The sequence below is a fragment of the Strongylocentrotus purpuratus genome, unplaced genomic scaffold (assembly GCF_000002235.5).
Source record: "Strongylocentrotus purpuratus isolate Spur 01 unplaced genomic scaffold, Spur_5.0 spur5_scaffold_17, whole genome shotgun sequence".
NCBI lineage: Eukaryota > Metazoa > Echinodermata > Echinoidea > Camarodonta > Strongylocentrotidae > Strongylocentrotus > Strongylocentrotus purpuratus.
In genome coordinates, this window is record NW_022145602.1 from 11,438,876 (window position 1) to 11,466,852 (window position 27,977).

General features: G+C 35.1%; 2 long non-coding RNA genes across 2 annotated transcripts; one reads left to right on the forward strand and one right to left on the reverse strand.

Moving 5' to 3' along the window:
* The first annotated feature begins 672 nt into the window (after positions 1-672).
* Positions 673-12,498, forward strand: LOC115925191. Its single transcript, XR_004064591.1, has 3 exons — positions 673-802; positions 10,617-10,789; positions 11,812-12,498. It is a non-coding gene; the product is annotated as an uncharacterized LOC115925191 (long non-coding RNA).
* A 7,109-nt stretch (positions 12,499-19,607) lies between these two features.
* On the reverse strand, positions 19,608-24,046 carry LOC115925192. Its single transcript, XR_004064592.1, has 2 exons — positions 23,766-24,046; positions 19,608-21,784 (listed from the first exon to the last, which is right to left on the reverse strand). It is a non-coding gene; the product is annotated as an uncharacterized LOC115925192 (long non-coding RNA).
* Positions 24,047-27,977: the final 3,931 nt, after the last annotated feature.

A 27,977-nucleotide genomic window follows, 5' to 3' on the forward strand; every position in this document is an offset into this window, starting at 1 on the left:
TTCATCTAAAACACAGCCACATGTACATGGGTATCGACGGTTTCAACACTGCTAAAATAGACTAAGGAACAGTTCCAAAGTCTTAACATTACCATAAACTTTTTTTTTTTAATAGGATAATTTGGGCCTATTATTATACCGGTCAATTTTTATGTTTTTCTAAGACTGTTGTTCTAAATTGCTATACTCTTAATCAGAATAGACGTTGGATTGGAATATAACATTATTAAAGTTTATGATGGAGAGAAATGACGATGAAATATTATAGGAAATAATGTTTGCGTCAAGCTTGTGAAAAGACTATTGCAGTCTAAATATACACGCCAATAAAAACTATAAAACAACAACATTATGTGATCTTTCTGATGGACACCACGGAAGTTCCGTGATTGACACACGAGCAACGAGGGGGGGCGGGGGGTATTGAGCACTGCTTTTTTTTTTTTAAATCAACACCCCCACCCCCTTTTTTTTGTGCCCACCCCAGGGGAGGACGCCCGTCTTCATTTTGATTTGAAAACAGTTTTTTGGCCAGGGGGGAGGGACCCCCTCTCCCCCCCCCCCCCCCCCACCCTTAGATATGCCACTGGGGATAGCCGTAGGGTCGACGGTCAGTTGGAGTCGAGATGAGAGTCATGAGACACACTTGATCAGCTTAATTTCACAAATAGCGGTCTGCGTGTGCTTAGAACTAGACTAGTCTATTACTATTAGTTCATCGTCGATCCGTCGTCCCATGCCCTCCTCAGAGACAGACCACGCCACAGAAGCCGCTAAAATGGTGTTTTCGAGATGTTTTAAGGTAAGGTTTGTTTTGGTTTTTCCTTAATTGTCAATAAGAGTAGTAGATTAAATATATATATATCTTATCATAGCTTCATTAGTTGAAACTGTGTGCTTCTAACGCAGTATCCAGACTAGAGCTAGGGAAAGCCCCAAATCACCACCATTGGTTGAATGAATTGAGCCCGGCTGCGCCCGCCAGGCCGCCTGCCAGGCCGCCTGCCGGCGGTGGCCTAAGAAGATGAGACTATAACTTCGTTAGTCAGTTAATTAATGCATTTTAGTACAAGTACTCGTCAATCGATGAGCGCGAACCTAGCCTGCATGTTCCTGATGTTGGACCGATGAAAGCCTTGCCTTTGCTTTGCCTTTGGTCTCTGAAAAGTCTGATATCAATGGTTATGGTTGTTCTGCTATAGGACCTAGACCTACTAATTACTACAGTGTAGGCCTAGGCCTAGACTCGGCTTAGCTACATGTAGCCTATACTATAGATCTAGATCTAAACATGATAAATAACTACGTCAGGCTCCTCCATATTCACTGACTGCCTCTATACAGAGCTGACTGAGTGTGGCTGTGGGGAGCTCAACAGGGAAGGGTAAGAAGTGCCCACTACCCCCCCCCCCCATGAGCAAACAAAATCCATATGATACAAGTACGCTGGTTTATTTTACACGTCTGGCGTGAGGTTTTTTCATAAACCAGGAGCTTGCGGGAGAGCAGGAGGAAGGGCATGTTGGCGAGAGTCTCCTGCTACGAGCTGGTGGGACGGCGGGAAAAGGAGTGTGGTGGCATATGACTCCCTCCAAATGCGGGAGGGTTGGCGGCCCTGGGTTATGCAATGCAGTTTGTGTGTGCATGAGCGCCGTACCCATCCTGCACAGTTCAGTAGCTTCACAAACTGGAGCTGGACAGATACAGTAAGCTGAAAATAAGTCCATAGATCTACACCTCTACAAATGAAAAAAATACAAATGGAAAGAATGCAAACTGCCATTGAAGAACGTGATACTACAAATACACGCAAAATCTTGTCACTCCAAGCAAACGAGCAGGAGAATTACTCACGACGGAACTGAATTCAGTGTACATGTAATTGTAAGTGCTAACAATATGGCACAGATGCAATCATCCTCAAAGCAGTCATTGAGACCTTTGGCCTTGGCATCTCTCTCGCCAATAGACAGAAATAACTGTCTGGTATGGGGAATTTTGAAATAAAACTGACATTTGTCAAACTTCCCCATACACCGACACATTTACGGTTATCCTTGGCATATGCACAATGGAGGGGGTTGGGGGGGGGGGGGGTCAATTAGAGATTTACTCCAGAATCTAGACAAAATGATATAGAAAAAAAATGATTGAAAACAAAATGAATCTAATTTTCTTATACCGGTACTATGAAAATAACATTAATTGTAGAACATCGAAATAGAAGGACTTACATGTACTTTCAGCTTATCTGATGCTTTTCTTGAAGCTTCTGTGCGAGTTAAGATGGGTGATCACACACAAACTGCATTGCATAGCCTCCCCTCACTAACCCGTACGTATAGAGACAAAATCTTGCCCAATTACAGCTAAATTCAACTTGTATACAAAGTGCATTGGTCTTTGAGTGGAAGAAAACTTACTGGAAAAAATCAATCCAAGAAGACCCTATCAAAGAAAAGTGCTGGTCTGCTATCCGCAACAAGATCCCATCCTAAACCACTGGGAGGACAAGTCAGGATGAGTTATTGAACTCATCCCCTTAATAAATTATAACAAAAATGTAAAAAAGCTAATCTCATGCAAAGAAGATCTTGATCATTTGCCTGCAATGGATAATTTAGATACATACCCCCAACTACATATTTGGCTGGTACATATCTTGTACAATGAACCATAGTGAACATTTCCCTTGCAGTTTAAAGCCCCTCTAAAGTGTTGGGAGCCCCAAATTTGCCAAAAATTTGATGACAAAATTTCACTTAAATTGTATCATAATGTGAAAGACAAGGATGTCATTTAAAACACATTTCTGCAAGGATTTTCAAAAAAGTTGTGTTTGAGGATAAATATTGATAAAAAAAAGAATACTTAATTTTGTTTTTCTGTTGCATGCAGAAAACGTACATTTTGTATTACTAATTTAGATGTTTTTAATTCCTAATTAGGACAAATTAACATACATGTATAACCTTATTTCACTCAAGGAACCTCCATAGAAATTAATGAGATTGGTGAATATATTGGTAGTATTTGAGGTTTCATTCTCTAGCTTTCTCTGAAACATGGATTCATGAAAGTACTTCATTATTGTTCAATAAACAAGGTTACACTATGCCATGTTTACGGTATTTCAGATTCTCTTGACATTACTGTTAGAGATGACATCATGACTCGGTCAATGTGATGGTTATTTTATCTGACTGCTAAGAATGCATAAATGTTTGTAAGTAAGCAACCAGACGGCCGACGGATTTAGGTCCTCTCCGAGGAACCTGGTAGTGAGGATTAATGCCTTACCAAACTAGCACATCGCCTTGGTTTAAAACCCGGGTCACCGGATTACGAGACCACTGCTCTACCGACTGAGCTATTGCGCCTCCTCAAGTCAGATGATATTGAATCTCTTTTTACTGAAATAATCAAATTGGCAAGCTGATAGTAGTTAAATATTCAGAAACCCAAATCAAACATGCAAACATTTACTTATACACTAGATGATTACCGGTATATAAGGATTAATGTTAACATTGACCATATTTATATTTGTACATGTACATGTACATGTATGCCAAATAGTGGTAATGATTTTGTTGGTATGAGTTACTCACATTTTCTATACCAGGGTAACTATTAAACAAGACTGCATCTCTGATTGAACAAATCTTTACTAATATGTAATGATGTACATGTACATGTATGTGCCAGTATAACTCCTGGTATTCTTTATTGTGATGCAACTGATCACTTCCAATTTTCCAATTAAGTAACCACATAATAACTCCTCCATCTGAGTCCTTCAATACCGTCAAATCAATGATGACACTTAATTGGCCCTAAAGGTTGATGTACTGTACAATGTACAAAAATCTCCTGAAAAGAAAAAGGAATGAACTGAAAATAGCTGTAAAATACAACAACACCACCATTCTTGGATGACATTTGAGTTACTGTACATGTAGTTTGGTTGATAGTTGATACGCAATGAATTCTATGAATGCTTCTGAAGATAATTTTAAAAAAGTAAGAATGTGTAGAAGATATTTGATAAATTATTATGCAGAACCAGACTAAATTATTATCCAGAATAGTGCTGCGACTGTGTATAGGCACGAACCACCACTACACAACAGATAAACGAAGAACAAATAATCACCTGTTTTTCAGCATTATAAGAGTCTGAAGTCAATATTTCACAAAAATGTCATCAGTCTAAAAATAAAGTTTAAGTTCCACTGCTACTTCCTTGAATAATCATTTCCATACACTGTACGATTTTGATTCAATGCCGTTGAGTCTCTTCTCTTGTCATCATGCAAACAATGCCAATCATTGTGATCTAACTTTCCAGCGAGCGCAATGGTTTTGTGTGCAGTATGGTTACTACACCTGTACAGTTACAACTTTTCCAATGCCATTGAGTCTTTTCTCTTGCCGTCATGGTAATAATAATAGGCAATTTTTTTCAAACTCATTGCGGAATTAGAATCTGCGGTTCGTGTGCAAAATCGAGAAGATACTATAGTAACAGTTGGATGACCACTGAGGCCCTGAAATCTAGAACGGGTTTTGGCCAAATCTACGGGCGTTCTCAATGACGCCCCAAGTGAATCAAGTGCCTCGATACAAACCATTTCATTCACCTGATAATAATAGTATTTAAATAGACAGAATCCAATCTGCATACATTAGTTGTTGCCACACTTAATACATGCAGTTTGCATTCTGACTATTGCGAATCCTAGACAGGTGAATGAAATAATTTGTATTGAGGAACTTCACAAAGACGTACAGTATGTATTAAATTTGATTATATTACGAAAATGGCCTGTTCCCTTCAACGCAATACAGTACAGACGGGACTACACGACTAGCACAACTTGTCTCAACCAAGCCACAAAACGGCTTTTTATCAAATTTCAACAATAATTTATCATCAAGTTTTAAAACAATTCATATCCATATTCATGTTGTTACTGTTCAGAAACAATAATCGGAAGAAACAAAATTCACCGAAGAGTCCTTTGTGCCAGGGGCGGATCTAGGGGGGTTAGGAGGTTTAAATCCCCCCTTTGGCTGGCCAAGGTGCTTTCTACCTCCCCCCCCCCCCGAAATATTGGTTGGCACTTTTTTCAAATTGAAAACAAATTTTAGTGCTCCCTCCTTCTACCCCCCACTAAGCAAAATATTGGTTGGTGCGATTTTTCAAATGTCAACCCCGCCCGCCCACGCCATAGAAAAGAAGCTAGATCCGCCCGTTAAAATTCGTCATCCTTCGTTATTAGACGACAAAATTCTCATAACCATCTTTGGTACAAGCTCGCTGATTGGCTGTTTATTCACTTGGGGCGTCATTGAGAACGCCCATAGATTTGGCCAAAACCCGTTCTTGATTTCAGTACCTCAGCGATCACCCTGCTGTTACTATAGTAGCTTCTTGATTTTGCACACGAACCGCAGATTCTCTGTCCGCAATTAGCTTGCGAAATACCCCTAATGTTTGTCGAACTGGCAACAACTAATGTATGCAGTTTGTATTCTGTCTATTGAAATACTATTATCCTTATCAGGTGAAAGAAATATTTTGTATCGAGGCACTTCACAAAGACGTTTGCATTAAATTTGGTTACATTACAAAAATTGCCTAATGGCATTGCAAATGCAATACCTCCGTAGAAATACGTACGCATTCACCGAAAAGCAAAACCACATATTGTATTGAGGGCAGTCTGTATGCGACGGCCGTAAACCTGAGTGCTCTGCGTCCGCGAAGGTCTGTATGTTGCTGAGCGAAAACTCGCTAATATGTCAATCATTGCGGTCTGACTATTCCATGAGCATGATGATTTTGTGTGCAGTACTGTTACTACTGTAACAACTTTACAGAGAAAATGGTTGTTGTGAATGCGCGCTGGATTGCTGGTCTTAAATGTACTGTACAACATACTATACATGTACAAATGTACCTAGCTGAAATACTGCTTTTGTTTTTGGTAAATGTCATAACTGCGTACACGCAAAGATAAACTGGCTGTGTGCACTGAATGGAAATTACACACTAAACTCACAGCACTAATTCCAGAAACAATTTAATGACAATAAAAGATATTGTATAAATACCGGTAATTGGAATATTATTGAAGACTTGCCTGGTAAAAAGGTTAAAGCCTTTAAACCATCACATGACACTTGGTGTTCAAGTTATTCAACACCAAAAGAGTACCGTATTTGAAGTTACAATTTTAATGCTTATTTTGTGACCCTTTTTTATCTAATTAGTAAAGATATTAAAGGTAATGAGAGCCATTAGCAAGTATTGATAGTAATAGTTTTTTTTATGGGAAATGTAACCCTAAAAGTAAGATGCTCTGAAGGAAACAGAAAAAATTTAGAAGCAGGCTGGTGAAAGTTTGAACAAACTCAGACAAGTAATAAGTAAGGTTTTAATGTTTGAAATTTGTAGTCTGTATATGAATTTCAAATTTTTGAATTGATGATTGGGCATGTATAGTGATGTAATGTTGGACCAATATCATTCAACACTTGCACATGTAATATGACTATGATAGAACCTCTTCATTTTTGGAGGACCTATTGAGCTCTCTGACTATATTTTTAGTACAGCTCTGAGAGAAAAGGGACTGGTATACTGTAAACTTTGTTTAAAAATGTGAAACGAATGGAGATTTACAATTATGTCCCAGTAGAATGACTTACAGGGTATTGTACATTGCTGGTTGTGAATGTTAAGTGATTACAACTTTCTAAAAATTTTGTTCTTCTTGTTTTAAATCAATTTCTTTGAACTTTCCTTTTTTTTTTTTTCTTTTAAACTCTCACCAATTTTTTCTCTGATCTTTCTTTATTTACGGATTCAACTTGTTATAAAGGTTGGTATATTATATGATCCAACAACATTATTGATACTTTGCAGCAGAAGCATGCAGCTGTACACTGAATATAACAACTCTATATTTTGATGTTGTTGCTGATGTGTTGTTCATCAAACAGCCATGAAATTCATCATTATAAACTTCATTCATCATCCAAAAGTCAATATTTAAAAATTGTAATGATGTTCTTAAATATGGAGTGAGTCAAAGTCATTGGCTAGGTCAATTGGTTAACAACAATATGGAATGAATAGTGATTACCTGTATTATTTTCATAATTTCAATTACTGAACAACTCTTAGTAGAAATTTTTTTAACACAGTGAGCAAATATTTCACCCAACAGCTAAAAATGTTTTTGTGGTTAATGTTGAATAGAAGTGTAACGTTTTATCAACCCTAGAGATATTATTGTATTAAAGAACTTTTCAAATGTTGAATAATGAATATCCATTTTACATGTAGAGTGTATAAAAATACCAATATTTAGCAATCATACAACAAACATTCTGTGATATGAGTTCAGGCTCAAAACATAACACAATTTGTTAATGCATGGCAACAAAAATGAAGACACCTTATTGTTTATGTCTTGCAGTGTAGGAAATGATGTTATCTCTTATTGTGAAAGCTTTGTCAAAAAGCTGTATTACAGAATTTAAATACCTGTAGCTTTATTTTCAGTAGACAAGAATATCAAAAGACATCCAACTTCAGGACCTTGCCTATTCTGCAATTTTAATTTTAATTTTCTGTCAACATGATTGTATGAGTACTTTTAAAAGTTTGTTGTTTGTTAATTCATCATTTGCATAGCATTGCATAACATTCTTTAACCAATGAATTTCTGTTTACATTGGTGCCTAAATAATATGGATTTTGTAACTTTGATATGTGCAGTATACTGCTGAATGGGAAACATGATACATGTAAGTGACAATGTTGCAAAACAAATAGTGACTCTTAATATTAATGTTGATTCTAAAATACATACATGTACATTAATGAAATTCACAATGAACATGACGGACAAAGAAAGCGGACAAAATATACATTTCCTCATTCTACCCTCAACAATTGCTATGGTAGACAAAGGAACATCCTTTCACTGCTATTATGTAAAAATCTGTAGAACGGGTGTCACATGCATTTTGTTCTACACATTTTTACATAATAGCAGTGAAGGGATGTTCCTTTGTCTACCATATATAGCAATTGTTGAGGGTAGAATGAGGAACTGTATATTTTGTCCGCTTTCTTTGTCCTTAATTTCCATAGTGATTGTAGATTTCTGCACCTAAACAGATGTCTTGTTATCCAAAAGAACTGGTGAAACTCTCAAAATGATAACTCTCAATAATAGCACCACAATCAATTGGGTATCATTGCATAGAGAAATAGGTCTACACGTATTACAGAATAAAAAAGGATAGTTTATATTCTCATAAGTGATATTAACAAAAACCAACTTTCTAAACAGGGTGGATTGTTTCAGAAATGCATATTTCCTTCAAATATTTAATATCTGTGACATTTACATGCAATCTAAATTTGAAGCTCCATTTACTACCGGGTAGTTTGGTTGAAATTGGTTGCGAGTGTCTTTCTTCAAATCACTTTTTAAAGCAAAACAGGTTTTGATCTGAGGTATAATTAGAAAATTAAAACATTTGTATACTAATAAAAAGAAATAGATTAAATTCCTCTCCTGGCAGCTTCAACTCTGAAGTATGGATGAACTATGGCCTGTACCTGCAATAGAAGTGGTCAAAAGCCTACTATTTTAAGTATAAAATTCTAATCTTTGGAAAATCCTGTTTCAATTTATTATACAATGTTCAGTGAGCTGTGAGGCTGCATTATAGATTTAAGTGGTATCAGTTACGATTGATGGGCCATTCCCTTTCTCCATCTCACTGAACATGTAAATAGTACCAGTATTCTTTTGGGCTATATTTAAAGAAATGTAAATCAAATCAGACTACCGGTAGTCATTCTCTTTCCATACAGTGATGAAGTGAGCAATGTGGTTCAAAATTCTGAATACTTTGTTTTGGTAATGTGATCTTCCAATGTCTTCCAATAATGGTTGTCTTGCTGACCCTGACTTCTAAGCAAATAGCCTACCTTTTTTTTAAATGGTACATTGTAGCTGCAATAGTTTTGAGAAAAAAATCTTGATATACACCCTGTACATGTAGGTGTCACATTAATTCATTTTCTATTTATGTAAATAATAGTAAGCATATCAACACCACCCTTATGTAAATAAAAATGTTAACAAAAATTCAGGGCAAAAACTTTTCCTCACAACAACACAGCCTCTCTAAATCAAATATGTTGGTATGTATTACATTTGATGTGATACATGTAGTTTGAATATCATGATGATACTGTACATGGTTATGAATAGCTACATGTATTATGGATCACATTCTTTGCCCCCAAGATATGTGAAATTCACCTATGTAGAAGATTTGGGATGAAGGGTTCTCAAATGGTATAGTTTGGCATAACCTGTCATTAATTGGAGCTTAACATGATTGTCATTTACATAATATTACTGGCCTTGAGGGAGAAACAAGGTAATACACCCTGTATTGCCTTCACTGATTCAGTAAGGGCAATACATGTACATATAAATGCATATCACTGTATCTCCCAAAAGATTATAATTATTACCTATTCATTTGTGAATCACGTACGGTCACTATACCCTACTACAGCGCCGCATGATAGTCTGCTCAAACTTTGCGGCGATTTTAGCTGTTTGAAAGGTCCAATATGGAACACAATCTTTGTACTCAAAGTGAATGGTGAAACCCGAAAGAGAGAAACTATCAGGAAATATTGCCCGCTCAAAACTGTTAGTTTGCGGACCGGGCAAATATGCATTTTAATGCATGGTACATGTACATGTAAAATTACCTGCTACTGTATACATGAAGGTAATAAAGCAAACAAAGATCAAATTCACTACTGGTTCCTGTAAAATTTCACCTAGAGAGTACATGTTGTGGATAGACAAACTACCAGCCATACAAGAATGTAGGAAAACCAAATCGAGTAGGAAATTGTTAGTTAAAAATTCAAAAATATTGCTTTGTATAATGTCTTATAATGTGACACTGAGAAAATCCTTTAGAATAGTGCTAGTACTCCAGTACACTGCTGAATCATTTTACATAGCAGCTCATGAAACTTAAATCACATTTTAGTCTTTTCAAATCCTCTGTGAAGTCCTTTTGACATTAGCTTTAATGTGGCAATTTTTTGTAGTACTCTGTACATGTACATGTACATTCAATCCTATGGTCATACAGAGATTGAATCACATTCTTATGAAATTTGAATTGCCTCCTATACAGGGTGTACATGTACATGTACTGTACATCTTCAACAATATTCACATACACAAGATTTGTGTAATTATCACTGTTTTGTATACTTGAGATGCTTTTCGCAAATATTTATTGGAAGATTTGTATATCCTTTGCTTACATAACATGGATTTCTTTGGCTTTGTCAAATAAATTTCTAATTGGTTTAGCATGTACACATGTAGACATATTGATCTATCACCTACACATACAGTACTGTACATGTATGTAGTGTACTGAAATATTATAAGAATACTTTCTTTTGATCCTGTAATGTAATCTGTATGATATGTTAGATATTTGATATAATTTTATAATTCTTAAAATGCTTATTCATTTTTCAGAGGGGCAGGTAGACACTTGATGACAATCAACGCAAAGGCACAAGGTCACTGTCAAGATAAAGGAGAAATGGCATGTGTACTCCACCGATTGTGAGAAGGGGCTCTTGATTATCCTTTGAAAAAAAGTGGTAGATCAAGTTGATCCAGTGTAACAGTAGCAGCAAATCTATGAGGTATGTACAATGTAGATGGATTGTAACAAAAACTTAGGGGTGTTCAATGATCAAGGTACATGTATTTAAGACTCCTACCCCATTTTTTCACAATTTTTTTTATTGATGGCTATTAAGTGCTGCATGCATGTACAATGTAGTTTTTCAATGAATGGATGTAAAAATTGATGCTTTTGGATCATAATTGACTAATATGCCCATGTAGTAGACAATTTTCAAAATGTATTCAAATGTAAACATACATGTACGTGTACCTTGCGATGAGCTATTACATGTACATGTACATTCACCTGTTTTCTATTATTGTACCTCAATACCGGTAGTCAGAATGCAAATTGTGAGGATTAGTTGTTGCTACATGTAGGTTGGGTAAACATTATGGCCTGCCTGACCTAACAACACGTAATGTGTGGTATTGGTATTCTGAAAGTGTTTATTATTGAAATACAATTTTTCAAAGCAGGAGAATGAAATGATTTATTAAGAGGCAGGTAAAGAAGATGTTTTTGCATGAAATGTATTTACGGTATGAAAATGACCGATCAAACCAAACTCTTGAGTATATTTGTCTTTACTTAGAATATATACTAGTATATGATAATAACTCAACTTTGTTATTGTTTTGTTCCTGAAAGTCATTTCATTTGATATATGCTGTACTGTGACTTATCCACATAGAAATTGTAGAGCATTGCATATAATACAATTTATAGATTGTTATGTTATAGATAATTATTGGGGAAAAACAATGTGAACCTTTCCATTTGTTAGTATTGGCAATACAGTGTACAGGTACAAGATTACAACAATTGTAGAATACTTAATACTAGACAATATTTGTATATTATATTATATGATATGATAGTATGGTATGGTATGATAGGGAAAAAATTCATCTCGGAAGAAATTGTAGACATTTGAATGAATTGTACTCCAAGATATATTATTGTTAGCACTGTTCACACTGTTCTTGAGACCAAAAAATAAATGGAAGCTCTGTTCTTTATTTTTCAAACCAACAGATTTCATATGGGATCCCTTTAAGTACAAGGTCTACGCAGCTTCACACACGCACTGAGAGGGACCTGGCAGAGGCTAATAGCATGGCCCTTGGTATGATCAGCCTAAGGTTAAGGTTGATTCAACGAGACATTAAATGGAGATTTTTCAGTGAATATTTTTTTAATGTTTAATTCCAGATATTTAATTGTCTCAAGTAAAAAAATATGTGTTCACTAGTGTTGATTTGAAAAAAAAGCTCCTGCTGTGGCAATCGAAAAGAGCGCTATATTTTGATTTCTTACAAAGAAGTTTCAGAACCTATGACTATAAAATTTCACACTTTATATCTAAAGGGTTTAATTATTTAAAATAATTTGCAAGTTTCTTGGAGGTTACACAAATTTGAAAAAGTGTAATTTGTAAGAGTTTACAGAACTCAATATCACTGTATTTTGATGATATTTAATTTGGGTTTGAATTAGAGCAAACAATTTAAGATTATACAAGTTAAACAAATAGGGTGTGTAGTTTGATAAATGTGGGATATCCATTTGTTTCATTATACTACAAATTTTTGTGAAAGGTCGATCATCCACTATTGTTAGAGGAAACCTCACAAAACCTCACCCTAAAGAATAAGCGTAGGTATTCTGAAAAGTGAGATGTATTTCTGCCGGCCCTATGATGTACAAAATTCCTTACGAAAATGGAAAAGAGCTACCGGTATGTAGGATGCGAAAGTTAATGTGGTTAGATGAGCAAGTGTGCACTTGTAAAAATGACACCTGGCTGGAATGATCCCCAGGAAGTAGAGAATGTGCATACATAGTGTGCGGGTAAGCCTGAATCTGATGACCGGGGTAATAATATATCTGTAAAGCACTTAGAGACATCATACGCTATATAAAAGCGGAATCATTATTATTATTTTATTTTAGGCCTCAGATGAAGGAAATGGGTGCCGAAAGATATCCTTTGAGCACCTTATCTCTGCCAAAACTGCATTAATAATTTAGCACTTTATGTAAAGTCCATTAGATAATATTTATTTGATGGTATTATCGTAATGGCATTCAGGAAAAGTCAACTTCAGGTGTACAATCATCTTGCAACTAATAAACCTTATATGTGATTTAAATAGTTTGTAAAATGATTAGAATAATGATAAAAGGATATGAGAATGGTTATGGTATACCACTTATAAGCTTGTATTACAAGATGATTTCAACATAAAAAATAAACCCAAACAAGCAAAAATATTGAGCATTCAACCATACTATTTTTTAAAGATGTGTATGTACACAAGAACCAAATGAGATCACTTTAAGGCGCCACGGAGGCATATATTACATGTAGTGTCTTATAGCTCATGCAAAAGTTGGTAACCCCCTGCCTAACTATTTGTTCAGGTTTTTCTGATATGTGTTGCTAGATAGCAAGATGATTACCATTCTACAAGCTCCTTGAAATTATTTCTTGCAAAAGTTGAATACTGTACTAAAACATAAGAGGTGACAATTATTAGTCCCCTGTCATCATCTAAATTCCTATATGGCTTCTTTTCTTTTCTGTAACCATGTTAAATATCACAAACTAGTTATTAAAAGCTCCATAAGTTTTCTGAATTCAAAGGTGACCAAGTGCCTACCGGTACTTCATTCTTATTATTTACTTTGACTGGCCTTATTATCTCTTGTGCTATGTTTCAGGTGTGGGCAACACATCCATATTTGTGTGGGCGTATTAAACCTGACTGCAGCTATTGCTCTTTGTACATTAAATATGTAACAAATGAAAGCATTGTAAAGTTGTAAACATGTTTACGGCATAGCTTCTGTATGAGGCTATTGATATATCACCTGTGTAAATATATACATTATTTCAATAACATTTGCTATTTTTTGTGGGGATAATAGTGCTATACATTCCATTCAAAATATACAAACAGACCGGTTTTATTGTACATAGGTCATGCTGAAATATAATAGTGTAAATGAAGAAAAATTACCATGTAGTAAATATGATTTCAGGAACACGATGTTGGTTTGCTGCAATTCGAGAATTGCTGTGTTGACAATTGTTCCGGGCTTTAGTTTAACAAAATTGTAGGGTTAGGGTTAAGGTTAGATTAATATTTAAGCAAGATTTAGGGTTAGGTATAGTATTGGTCCAGGATTAAAGTTAGTAATTCATTTAATGTTGGGAACTATTGTGAAGCAATTTTAGTAGGAGCATGTGTCACAAAACTCAATTTTTCCTCACATTTTGTAGGAGGTATTATACTTAAGTATTCATCATGGAATACCCAAACAAAGTCTGTTTTGTATGTGCTTTATTTTTTGTTTGGTGTGCATGTTGATATTTCTGACTGTAGTAGTAGTAGTAGTAGTAATAGTAGTAGTAGTAGTAGTAGTAGTAGTAGTAGTAGTAGTAGTGGTAGTAGTAGAATTAGTTTTACAAGCTCAGTTTTAAAAAGCCTCTCAACAAAACTTAATATAGACAAGTACAAATAATACACAGTACAATAGGTGACAACTTATTACTTATTCCATACTTGCAAACAAATTGATGATAAAAATAGAATAGATTCGTCATTAGTATTATTTTTTATAATTATTGTTAAGTGAGGAATATTCATATTTTAAATAGAAATCGAGACTGATTAATTGAGTGTGTGACAAGTAAATACTGAAGATTTGTTTGATTTTGAACCATATTAAAATGCAAATTTATTGCCTATTCATATTCTATAATGTAATTCATGACAGTCACACACAATATATGAGGATCTATCATAGAAACATAATTGAACAATACTGAAAGAGAGAGAAAGTGTCAGGGAGAGAACAATTTAAAGAGAGAGGGTTAAGTTAGAAAAAAAAGAAGAAGGAAGAAATGCATGAGAGAGAGAGAGAGAGAGAGAGAGGAGGGGTGGAGAAGAATGGAACAGATGAACTGTGAAGACATGGAGAAGAAGAATAATGATGGAAGTAAGACGACAGAGGGAAAGCGATTGTGTGTATAAGTCAGTTTGTGGCTCTGTATGTTGTAATGAGGGCATGCGATGATGTAGCATAGCAAAAGTGAGAGTTTGGGGTGTAGGAGTGAGTTGCAGGGCGTCGGACGGGGCCCGTAGGGTGTCGTATCATCTCCTTTTTACTTTCTCTTCCACTTCTTATCTTCCTTGATTTTCTGATTTTTCCCTTTCCCCCGTCTTTTCCCCTTTCAATATTTGGTTAGGCCTCCAATCTTCAACACCAGAGGGTGTGGGGGTAATCTCGCTATTCATAACGTCGAACTGCATATATAAAACACGAAGGCGGTAACTATTGATAAAAGCATGAGGACCGTTATTCATAATGTGAGATGAGGGTCGCTTTTCATAATTTATATTGGGGGTCACTAGGACCGCTATTCATAAGATAAATTTAGGGGCACTATTTATAATTAATGCAGAATGAGGGTCGCTATTCATAATATGAGAAGAGGGTCGATATTCATAATCCGAAAAAAGCGTTGCTTTCCATAATAAATACGCCACAGCCATAGGGGTGCTCCTAGCCAACAATTAACTCTCTTGTCATTTTGTTGCTTATTCATTTTTTTTTATGAATAGCGACCCCCATTCCGCATTATAAAGAGCGACCTTCATTCTGTTTTATGAATAGCTACTCTCTTCTCAAATGATAAATATCGACACTCTTCGATTAAGATTAGCTATCCTTATGAATAATTACCCTTTTCTCAAATTATAAATAGCGGTTCTTATAATAATGGTCCTAATAAATAGCGGTCTTTATGAATAATGGTCATTATAGCTAGTTGGCCTCGGGGGGGGGGGGATTGGTGTCCGTTTATGTGTCTTGGATGAGCTTGGATGGGCTTGGATGTGTATTAACGGGGGGCACGGTGGGTATGCTTTTTTTTATTAAAAGTTGCAATTAGATTTAAGTAAAGATGATAGATTTAATTAAAGATGGTTAATTTTGATAATCGGGGAAACAAGATCGGTCAATCTTCATTGATTACTATTTGCAAATTAATTCATCCTTGCTGAACCTATTTAAAAACTGAATTTATAAATCATCCGAAACGAGCTGAACGGGTTGAACGTAAACCAATTTGTAACACTAATTGTAACATTAACCCTAGTCCTAAACCTAGATATAATCCTTAACCCTAGATCTAACCCGTAACCTTACCCTAGTCCTAACCCTTGTCCTAACCCTAACTCTAAACCCTGAACCTCACCCCAGTAACAACCCTCTCCCTGACCATAACCTCAACCCTAAAATCATTATTATTGATGGTGGATTATTCTGCAGTTTGCCTGATGTTTTAAATAAAATGCTACCCGCCACTTCCTTATTTGTGTCGATCGATCGACTTTACGGCGATCAAATTCAGAAGGGGGGATAATTTGTGTTGGATGCGTGTTACGGGGGGGGGGGGGGCAGTATGGATATTTTTTTGAATTTTTCATCAACAATTGCATTTTGATTGAAAAATAGTTAATTTTGATAATCAGGGAAACAAAATTGGATAAAGACGGCAATCCTCAATGTATTAATATTTTCAAATTATTTAATCTTAAATTTAACCTGCTTAAAAAAAGGATTTCTAGGTAATCCAAAATGAGCTGCATGGGTTGAACAGAGCAACACTAATTGTAACCTCAACCGTAGTCCTAAAATTGCCCTAACCCTAGTCATACCCCTAACCCTTGTCATAACACTTAACCTTACCCCAATCCTAGCTTAACCCTACTTCTAACCCAGCCCCTGTCACTGACCCTAATCCTAACCCTAATTCATTATCATGGATGGTGGATAATTCTGCAGTTAAGCCCTATAGGCCGTTTTAGCTGATGTTATTAATAAAAATTAATGAACCCCCGCTCCTTTTGTATATGTCCGATTAGACGACCATCGATCAAATGTCAAAACAAGAAGAACAAATATTTTCTTTAAATGGAAGATTATCCTGATGAATAATTTGCAGATTAGGCATCATGCAACAAACAAAACTGTTAAAAAATTCTTTTAAATGAAGCCAATTGATAAGTTTATGACACTAACAAGAAAAAGCGGAAAAGTACCCTTTTTTTAAACCATTGGTATTAAAAACGTAAATACACATGCACTTTGAAATATCATGATAGAGAGTGTTGTTATTATTCAACAATCATGATATGCGACCCATCCCGAAATTTTTCATCTGCAAAACAAAATTAAAGATAAATTTGAAGAAAAAAAATAGGGGTTTGTCTCAGTTACTTCGGATATTTTACTTCCAATTTTACAGCGACAGAATTATGAGACTACGTACCGTTGTTTAAAGTGGAAAAAGCCCTCTATTGACTCTTTTGCAATCGACGCAAATAAAGAAATTGAACTACGCAAGTGGCTCATAGTCTCTTTCTTCAGGCTCATTTACTATATGAAGCGTTATTTGACATATTCATTGTAAAGTGTAGAAAAGAAAGAACAAGAAAAGACAACAACAAAATGAAAGGAAGAAGTTTTTACAAAGCTGTTTAGTCGCCGCTATACCCGAATATAGTCAAATTTATCGATTATCGTTATTTGCTGGATAAAAGCACAATTTTTGGTACAGGGCTTCGTTAGGACTTACTAAACGATATTAGGCTAAGAGCCCCCGGCAACAAAATCGATTAAAGGGTGTGGGGGCGGGAGCGTCTTTTTGGAGCCCCCAAATAATTTTACAACATTGATTTGTTGCTGTACAAATGCCGTTTTTGGTACAGGGCTCCCTTAGGACCTTCTGAACTATATTAGGGAAGGAGCCCCGGCAAAAATATCATATAAGGGTGTGGGTGGGGGCGTCGCCTCGTAGCCCCCAAATATTTTATAAGATAATATAACATTGGGTTTTTGTGAAACCCATGGGGCCCCCAATCGCACATATATGAATAATTATGCCGGGGGCTTCTACCCTACCATCATTCAGCACAGGCGCGGATCCGGGGGGGGGGGGGGGGGGGTAGTGAGCACTATTTTTTAAATTTGTTTTGCTCCCCAAAATTAGAAAATCGCGCCGGCCGAAAATTCGCTCAGTGGCTCAGGGGGGGGGGGGGGGGGGGTGGAGTGTCGAAAATTTAAAAATTTTCACCTCAAGGGGGAGGGGGGGGGGGTTTCGGGCTCCCCGGGCCCCACTCCCTGGATCCACCACTGATTCAGCAGGTCCTAATGAAGCCCTGTACCAAAAAGGATGACTGTACTACAAATCTCAATGTTATAATACCTTATGAATTTTATGTGGTCTACGAGGCGACGCCCCCGCCCACACCCTTAAATGATATTTTTGCCGAGGCTCCTACCCTACTATCGTTCAGTAGGTCCTAAGGAAGCACTATACCAAAAATGGTGCTTTTGATCTGGCAAGTAACGGTAATTTCACTAAGCCACCTGAATATTAAGCTATTTTTCACAAAATTTCTCGTACATTGATTGCTTGAACAACTATGGTGATTATTATTTGGTCATCAATGCCGATCAACTTATTGTTAAAATGTGACAAACATTTATCTTCATGTGATTTATACCGCCTTGGGAGAGAGAGAGAGAGAGAGGGGGGGGGGGGAGAGAGAGAGAGAGAGAGAGAAGAGGGGGAGGGGTGATGATGACATTGGTGATGACAATGATGACTCTCCCTGTTGAATTGCACGACAAGGTTTATTTTTTTCTGTAGTTACATGTACTTATTTCGATTTAGTCATACAAAACATTTGAATTTAAAATGCACATTAAAAGGTATAAGTTTACTTGTTTTTGATAAAGGAAATTGCTTTAAGGAGTGGGATATTATTAGTACATGCTTTAATATTATTGTATAAATATCATTATTATACATGTATCATCACCATCACCCTTGGTGCCATCATCATCACTACTACCATCATTTTCACCACCACCATCATCACTACTACCATCATCATCACCACTACTACGATCACTATCATCATTATCACCACCATCATTACTACCATCATTATCATCACTACTACCACCATCATCACTACTATACTATCATCACTACCATCATCATCGTCGTCACTACTACCATCATCATCACCACTACTACCATCATCATCACACCATCATCATCACTACTACAATCATCACCACCAGCATTACAACTTTCATTATCACCATCATCACCACCATCATTACTACCATCATTATCATCATCATCACTACTACCACCATTACCACCACCATCATCATTACTATACCATCATCACCACCATCATCATCGTCGTCGTCACTACTACCATCATTATCCCCACTACTACCATCATTATCCCCATCATCATCATCACCACCACACATCGTCACTATTATCATCATCATCTTCATCTATTCACAGTAAAGTTTTCAATGAATTCGGTGTTGTCTGCCAAAGTTAGCTTACAGTTTAAATTTTGATATTAAATATGCAAATCATGTAAGTTCCACTGCAAACCACCCTTAATGCTGTGGTTCATAATTTGAAGCAGTTGATAATTGTCATAGATATTACAAATTCAAAATTATTCAGTCTAGTCCATTTTCAAGGTGGCATATTTTTACAAGTTTTAACTTTCTTATTGTAATTTTAACACAACTATTGTGAGAACATGAAAACAGAATTTAAAATTCTTGATTTCAACAATTACACCATAAAACTTTCATCCATTTGAAAACGTTACAACTACATGTACATTTATTTCTAAAAGGGCCCTAATTCACCCAGTCAACCTTTCATTCTTAAGTTACAAAAAAATGCATCCCCAAAATCACATTTACAAGGAGTATGAATAATTCACTTGTTAACTCTATATTTTATATCTCAAACAATATTGTTGACATTTTCGTAGCACATGTACATTGCAAAAAGGACATGTACACGCATACAGTGTAAGCCCATTGACATAACATGATGGAACTGACAAGGAATATCCATTAGTTCACAGCATATGCTCTGAGGAAAAGTAGAAATATTGAAGAAATACATTGGTAAAAATGTAATGAACTGGATAATAATAACAAATTATGAAATATTCTAAGTTATTCCATAATACACATATATACATGTAATATGTATGTTAATTTCAATTAAACTGTTCTGTAGTTGTGATGTTATGTGGACAACCCTCACATTTGCTTTTATTGACGCAAAAAATACATTACAGGATAAGAGAAATGTAATTGCTTTGGAAATACTTTCTTGGCATCTACTAAATGTCCCTTTACTTGCTGGTTATAGTGAACAATACAAACAATGGTAATTAATCAATCAGCAGTTTTTCTATCTTTAAGTCCTCCAAACTATATTAGCTATAGAAACTACATGTACAAGATTTGATATACCCGAACACATGTTCATTTAGATCATTTGCTGACATTTAACAAAAAAGATCCATTACTTATTTCATCTGGGGACAAAATAGTATCTCATTTGAAAACTTACATTTTAGTTGATACGTATAGAGAATATATGTAACAATCTTACCTCAATCTTACATTATTCTTTACACTACCGTTTTGGAAAATTATGACATATTTTTTTTTGTAATGAACAAAGTATTATGCTGAATCATAAATATGCAATTATTACAGCTTTGATACCAAGGAAGAATCATATGCAACAAACAAACATGTACATATTCACATCATTATGGATACTCATGATTTTTTTTTTTTTTAAAGCTATCCTCACACTTTTTCCTTCTGAATATACAATGAGGTATAACATACCTTTTAGATTCAATGGCGATTTAATCAATTCATAGTGAGCATGCTGTAAATATATTCTTACTTGACCAACTATACCTGCATGTATCATAATGCAAATGCATTTTTCTGAAATATTGAAAATAAAAGAGCACTGTTTATGTACTGTTAAGCCAGGATGTGAAAATAATTGCACAGGAAATGACAAGAATGGTTGATGATACTTTTTTTTGTTTGGTAACATGCATTACAAAGACATTAATGTATGGAAATTCATAAGTATAACATCCGTGCATGTCAGTTGAAGGAGTGTTCTAAAATTCCCTTTTTAGGAAACTTCCAACTTTAATTTTAAGACTACAACAAATTTAAAGCGTTTTGCTGCTTTTTCTCATCAATTGATGTACCTAGTAACATGCTATTAAAGTAAATCAATGCGGTTGTAGTGAAGAGAAAAGAATTGCACTAACTCGTACATGGATCCTGACAAGATTCAGATAGTTAGACAGTGAAATTTTTATGACTTACATTTTGATTTTCAAATGACAGTGTTTCTCCCTTTTACATTTTAATGTTTGATGAAATTAATAACAAGCGTACTGAACTGAAATATTGCCAATTAAAAAGCATTGTTTATGTGCTACAGTATAAAGCAACATTCCTTTTGAAGGAAAGGATAAATGATCCAATATAATGTCTAACTATCTGATTCTTAGCTTCCTTCACCTTCACCTTCACCTATCCCACAGTCTGGCTGACCCTTGGGGCACCACTGAAGATTTATACTACCAGCTTCCTCCACTCCTCGTGGTTCTTGGCTTTACGAAGTATGATGTTTCAGTCAAGGTCACTCGTTAATGTTGTCTTCCCATCGTTTCCTCTGCCTGCCTTTTCGTCTCCCTCCTTGTACTGTTCCATGTAGAATAGTCTTGGCCAGTCCAAATGATCATGTGACATACCCATACCACTTTACTTTGCATCTTTTCACTGAAGTCAGGAGGTCTTCATACGGCCCTATGGTGTTTCCAATTCTGATTTTCACTACCTCGTTGGTTATGTGATCTCTATACCAGATACTGAGGAGTTTGCGGAAACATTTCATCTCCAGTGCCTGTATCCTTCTTTTAATGTCTGCTGTCATGGTCCATGTTTCACATGCATACAAAAATATGGACATATGGACAAGATCCTATAACCGATTTTGAATGGGTGGTATTCGTTTTCGACTGAAACACTGCACATGTGTGTTACTTCCAGCCTGCATAGAAAAAGAAGAAAATGATAGCGTGAATGGTAAAAATACAACAATCGCGTAAACAAATCAAAATTGATTCTATCAGGGTTTTACAAAAGGTCTCTAATAAAAAATTTAAAATCATATCAATTCTTTAACCTCCATGTAACAAATAAAGTGGGATAGACTTCTTTTTTAAATTCATGTATGCTCCAAAGCCTTTCTTTTAGGAATGAATGAATGCATCTAATTAAGAACACAAACTGATTATTATCGAACATGTCATTATCAAGTCCCTAGATATCATTCTTTATATACTGTACATTTATCTATAGAGAGAATGATTGGAAATTCAATTTTAAATATATATCTAAAGGCTATCCTCCTACATACGTGGAAAAGGTTCTCTCATACTGTAACCACTTTGACATATAATCTATTAAGAGGTAATGACCACATCATCTTGAAAAGCCTTGTGAGGCATTTTTTCTATCTACACATATAAGTTATAAAAAAAAACATGAATGGTGCCACTTGTTGATTTCCCCTTTCTGTAAAGGAGGTTTAATTGAAAATTGTATAGTTTAATAGAACCATGATCATAGATTTGCAGGATATCCTCCTGAATATGATAAAGTTTATGGGTGAGTGTATATTACATGTAGGTACATAATAATTACAGTACTGTTTCATCAGGGTTAGCATTAAAACAGTTATAAATCAAATCATGAAAACATGAAAATATGAACTTGCAAAGATGCATTACAATTAATCTATAACTATTTAATTATATTGCGAAAGTGTATTGGAAAAAGAGGGAATGTTCACTACACACACTGATGAAACTTGGTTATCAAAGGGGAAGTCTACCTTGATATAATGATGGTTTTGAGAAAAGCAGAAAAACTACAGACAAAAAACTCAATGACCAAAACAACATGTCTGCAACTACCTAAAGAGAAAGGAAAAAAAATCAACTACAGGCAATTTCGGAAAGAGTTCCATATATATAACCCCACTAAAATCGATGCACAGCTGTATAGCCTACCCTCACTCTCATCCTAATCCTAACCCAGCATACCCATATTTTTTCCTTCAATTTTAGTGGTGGTTACGTGTACATATGGAACTCTTGTCGTAATTTTGATGGCCTTGCAGGGTTCATCTTCTGAAACTTGCAAACATTACAAAGATGTATTTACAAAGATGTATTATAGAATCAGAACATAATTGCCGGAGTTGATTTGAAAGTTGTTGGAATGGTGTTAAATGCAAATTAGCATCTTGTGAATGGTGTAGACTTTATTTATTGACATTCCTCTTGCAATTTCTTTTTAAGGCTACAAACATTACTGTTATGATAATTGTAGATCTATCACATAAAAGATGACAAGTGACGTTTGAAATTAGATTTGGCTTCCTACATAATTAATCATAAAATGTCTCAAATTTATTTGCTTTGTGTTTCTGCTACGTGTATACATGGTGATGGTCTTTCTCTTGCTCCCTTATTACTCTGCAAGGAAAGACCCAGTATTTAACAGCTCATTGCAAAAACTATATTGTGTCTTGAGTGAAGCCCAAACTGGTTCCTGCTGCTTAGCCTTGGCTGCATTCTCCTTATAGTCTTCTAGCTCAGATCCTCTCTTCCACACTTCATTTCATTATCGCAATTTGTTCTTATATCTTATGGGTTACCGTACATATCCCTAATCTATGTGAATCATGCATTATGTTGCTGACTGAAGAAAGCAATTTCTAAATTTGCAACTTAAAAGATCTAAGCATACGTCAAAGGGCTGGCTCAAAGAATACATAGAAGCCAGAAAAACAGGAAGGGGGTGGGGGGGGGGGGGATTGGACTCAAATTCATAAGATTTCACAAGAGGACTTTATGAAAGCAGGTCATTTTATACAATAAATAAATATAGTTGTACTTTGAATCATCTTCACATGAAAAGGACTTACAGGTAAGTAAATGTTTTTAAGATATTGTTACATGTACCTGCTACTGCTACCTGGAGCTAACCTCGTCGCTGAGAAATAGCCTTGAAGTATACTGTTTGGTTGAACGGAAATTCCATTTCAGCTGTATACTACCGCAAATGTCTGACAGTTTGCTCCAAAGAAGACTGTAGTTTGGGTAAGAGCAATAGTTACAATTAAGTATAAGTATACACATGTAAAGTTGCATTTATACAGAACTATTACAGTGACATAATAACAATATTGCAACTTCCTGCGATCAAAAAGGGGAAGAGAGAGGTAGCTAGAGTGATTGAAAGTAAAAAAAAGGGGGAAAAAAGAGGGGAAAAGAGGGATAAAAAGGTAGAAAGAGAGAGAGAGAGAGAGAGAGGATATAATTGAATCAGGAGCTGCCAAGACATATACATTTCTACTCATATGAATCTGCATAATAATATACAATACAAAAACTACATGTAGGTATTGTTAATACATGTTCATGCAGATCTGCTGAAATGGATGATATAAAATCAATGTTTGGTAGTTGTTGCTTAACTTGAAATAAATATTTGAAGAGCTGCATGAATAAGTATATTATTTTCTTTCAAATCAATGATGGTATTGTTTCCAAGAAATAAGAGTGACTTAAATTGAAAGTTTGTTTTAAAATGTAGAAGCCACAGTATTCTTGTGCACTGATGCATGCAACATGCTATCTTTAACATTTGAAATGTGATACGTCTAGCAAAAACAATCCTAACTTAAGTTTGTGGGGTAGTATTGTTCCTTGTACACAAATGGTATTTAGATAATACTAACACAGCACTGCCAACAAAATGAATGGATGAGTACCGTTTAAAACTTTAAAATGTATCCAATAAAAATATTGTTGCATATTCTTTTTAGACAGTAGACACCCTGTAGAAAAACAAAAATCCTAAGATTTTACTGCAAGCTATAATTATTATTTCATTTGGCATTGCAACAATGGAAACAATAAATTACTGCTAAAATGTATGGACAGTCAGATTTTATGCAAATTTAGTCTCAAAGTTACTATTCAGTGCGTATAATAAAAAAAATGTACCAGTTCCAACTTTGGTAACTTAATTATAAAGTTGATGTGCACTGTAAAACTTACAGGTTGCAATCCACAGCAGTCATTAATTTTGCACAGGGGGGGGGGGGGGGAAAACAAATTTCCACACCCAACCCAACCCTCTTTTAAAGACTAAAACCATAGACCGCTAAAACCAAGGAACGGCTCTACGTAATATGTACACTGTATACAATATATACCAAACTGAATGGAAATCATACCAGAGTTGAAGAATAAATGAAAAATAGATGTGCATAAGAATAACTTTGACATAGACACACACAAACAAAAATCCAATAATTTTAAAAGGAAGACTGGCCAACTTTTAATGCTACATGTAGTATATACATGTAGGAGATTGCATATACTGTAGGGATAAGGGGTAATCTTTTGGAAATTGGATCAAAATAGAAAAAAAAATCATTTAAAGGAGAAAACATTATGCAATTAATATCTTTGTACAGGAAATAAATAAAATATATCAATAAAAAAACTACAAACAAACAAAAATAAAGGATAATCAGCTGATTATTGTTGGAGAAAAACATTATCTTTTTATGCAAATTATACTTTAGTTTCATTTATTTCTATACAAATTCAGACAAATTGCAAAATATTATGGTAATGAAAGATAACTGACCATGGTTAGTTAAATCTTAGGTAATCAATAGTATTCAATGGTTTTGGATCCTCAGAGAAACATGTATTTTAACTCAAATTATATTAATTAATTTAGCTTTACCTAATCTATAGAACATAATGGAAATTGAATAGAAAAGCTGTATTTTCCACTCAATAATATGACTCTTCTGAAAATATGTGCACATGTACATGTAATGTACATGTAGGGTCTTACTATATTAAAGATTTGTAATAAATAGTTTTTAAAATGGCATAAGAATACGAAGAGGGAGAAAGTGCAACATGGATGCTTCACATTATACACTGTCGCTCATATAGTTGGAATATTTTTGTTTTACCCCACTTTATGGAATTATTTTTAAAATAATTTAAAAATAATAGATCTAGATAATAGTATCCATTCTCCGATTTTATTGAATAATAATTTGACAATGTGTGTTTTGCGTGACTGCTAAAGCATGTGTATGCTACTATGCTTATCAAATAGGGGACCTACGCCCTTAAGTCATAAATGACAGTAACGAGGATTAATGCCCCACAAAAGGGCACTAATATAGCACATCGACACGGTTTTGATCCTGGGGCCTCACAGTTACGAGGCCATTGCTTTGTCACTGAACCATGACTGTACGAAGCGGGGGCTAGGATAGGGGGCAGTTTCCATAAACAAAATAAAAAACAGAAAATGAAATTTATTGCATTTTACCCCGGTCCCCAACATAAACAAATCCTCTGAATGGCCATGCATTATGGCTCAAAAGCTGTTCAGTTTTCTATTAGAGGGATATCAGATGGATATTTAAAAAGGGGTGATGATGTTAATGCAGAGGTGATAGAGAAGGGCAGATTAGAAAATAATTCTGAATTCTGAACCTTACAATTTTCCTTCTACATACCAAAGTAATTTACATTTCATTTATTTACTGACAAATAATTGCAGTCACTTTTGCAATCAATAATAGTCACTCTTTCCAGTTTATTATTCTCATACATGTTGATCTCCTTTTCTCTCTCTTTAAATATCTCTCTCTCTCTCTTCTTTCTCTTTCTCTCTTTGCAGCTGCAAGTTCCAGGTACTGTTTTGTTTTAAGTTTGTGCAATGTTAAGCACCTAACAGGAATAAAGGTACATGGGTGTCATTGGAAATAGGGTATTAAGGAGGGTACTTTTGACAGACTTTGTTTCAAATTGGCATCCCAAATATCTAGCTACAGATACGGGGTAATAAAGTGGACATGTACATGTATGTAAAAGTAGCTGCACAAATCTAGAGTCTGCTTATCGTGCATTTTATAGAATGAAACGGGATAGTAACTTTGGAGCAAAATACTATAGAACATAAATCGGTTATACAAATATTAACACTTGGGATGAAGAACAGGAAATCTGAAAATTAATGAATCGTCATTGATGAGAAAAAATAAAAAATCACATCATTTTATTCATTAGGTCATTTCATTGTGATGACGAGTAGGTGATTAGAATTTCAAAATGTACCCAGGAGAAATCTGCCCAGATAGAAAGCTTGTGACATATATTTACATTCAATATCATGCAGCACTTTACAGTTTTCTATTCTTCTGTTTTATTATTTGTTTAAATTTCTCCTTTTATTGAGATAACCCTATGTTAGTCTTTTTTCCTTCTGTTTTCCTCTTTCTCTCATTTTCTATGTTATTCCTTTTTTATTGTCTACATCTTTTTTCTTCTTTTTTCTGTCCTCGCTTCATGTTCTCTTATTTTATCCTTCTTTTATCTTTTACTTTAATATCTTCTATTCATATACTGTTTTTTATATTCTTCTTTCACTTTCCCCTATTTCTGTCTACATAGGATATGACTTTTCACTCAGTTTTTGTCTTCTTTCATTGGTTCTTCTCTCTTTCCCTGTGTGTGCCTTTTTTTTCTCATTTGTATCTAAACAGTTATCTTTGTTTTTCTTCCTTCACTCATTTCTCTTTCACACCTTTTTCGCATGTATTCTTTATCTTAAATGTTATCATCCTCCATGTTTACAATCAACTATGTTTATCTTTATTTTCTCATTCATATCACCTCATGACTGCGAATGGTGGTCATGTTTTACATAAAAATGTAAGAAAACAAAAATGACATAAACTCACTAATGCACAGAGAAGTTGCCCACTAATACCTTCCATTTTTTTTATAAAGAAGAAGCATCCAAAGAACAGGAAATCATTAATAATTGGGGATGTGTCAATTTTGGTGGTGGCCTACCTCTTTGTTGAAGCGTACTTTAAAAACACCAGAAAAATCTCACAAATTAAAAAAAATAAATCCTTTTCACGATTTAGAATCTTATTTCCATACAATTCCATAACTTGGATCTCTGTCACCTTGATCAAGTGAAATTTTGAGGCTTTTTTTTTGGGGGGGGGGGGGGGGCTGGTGATTTATTTCCCTTGTTCCAAAACTAACACACAAGTTCGAGAATACTAACATCAGGTTGTATCCACCCATAGCTTTACAAAATGTACCTGTTGAAGAGGC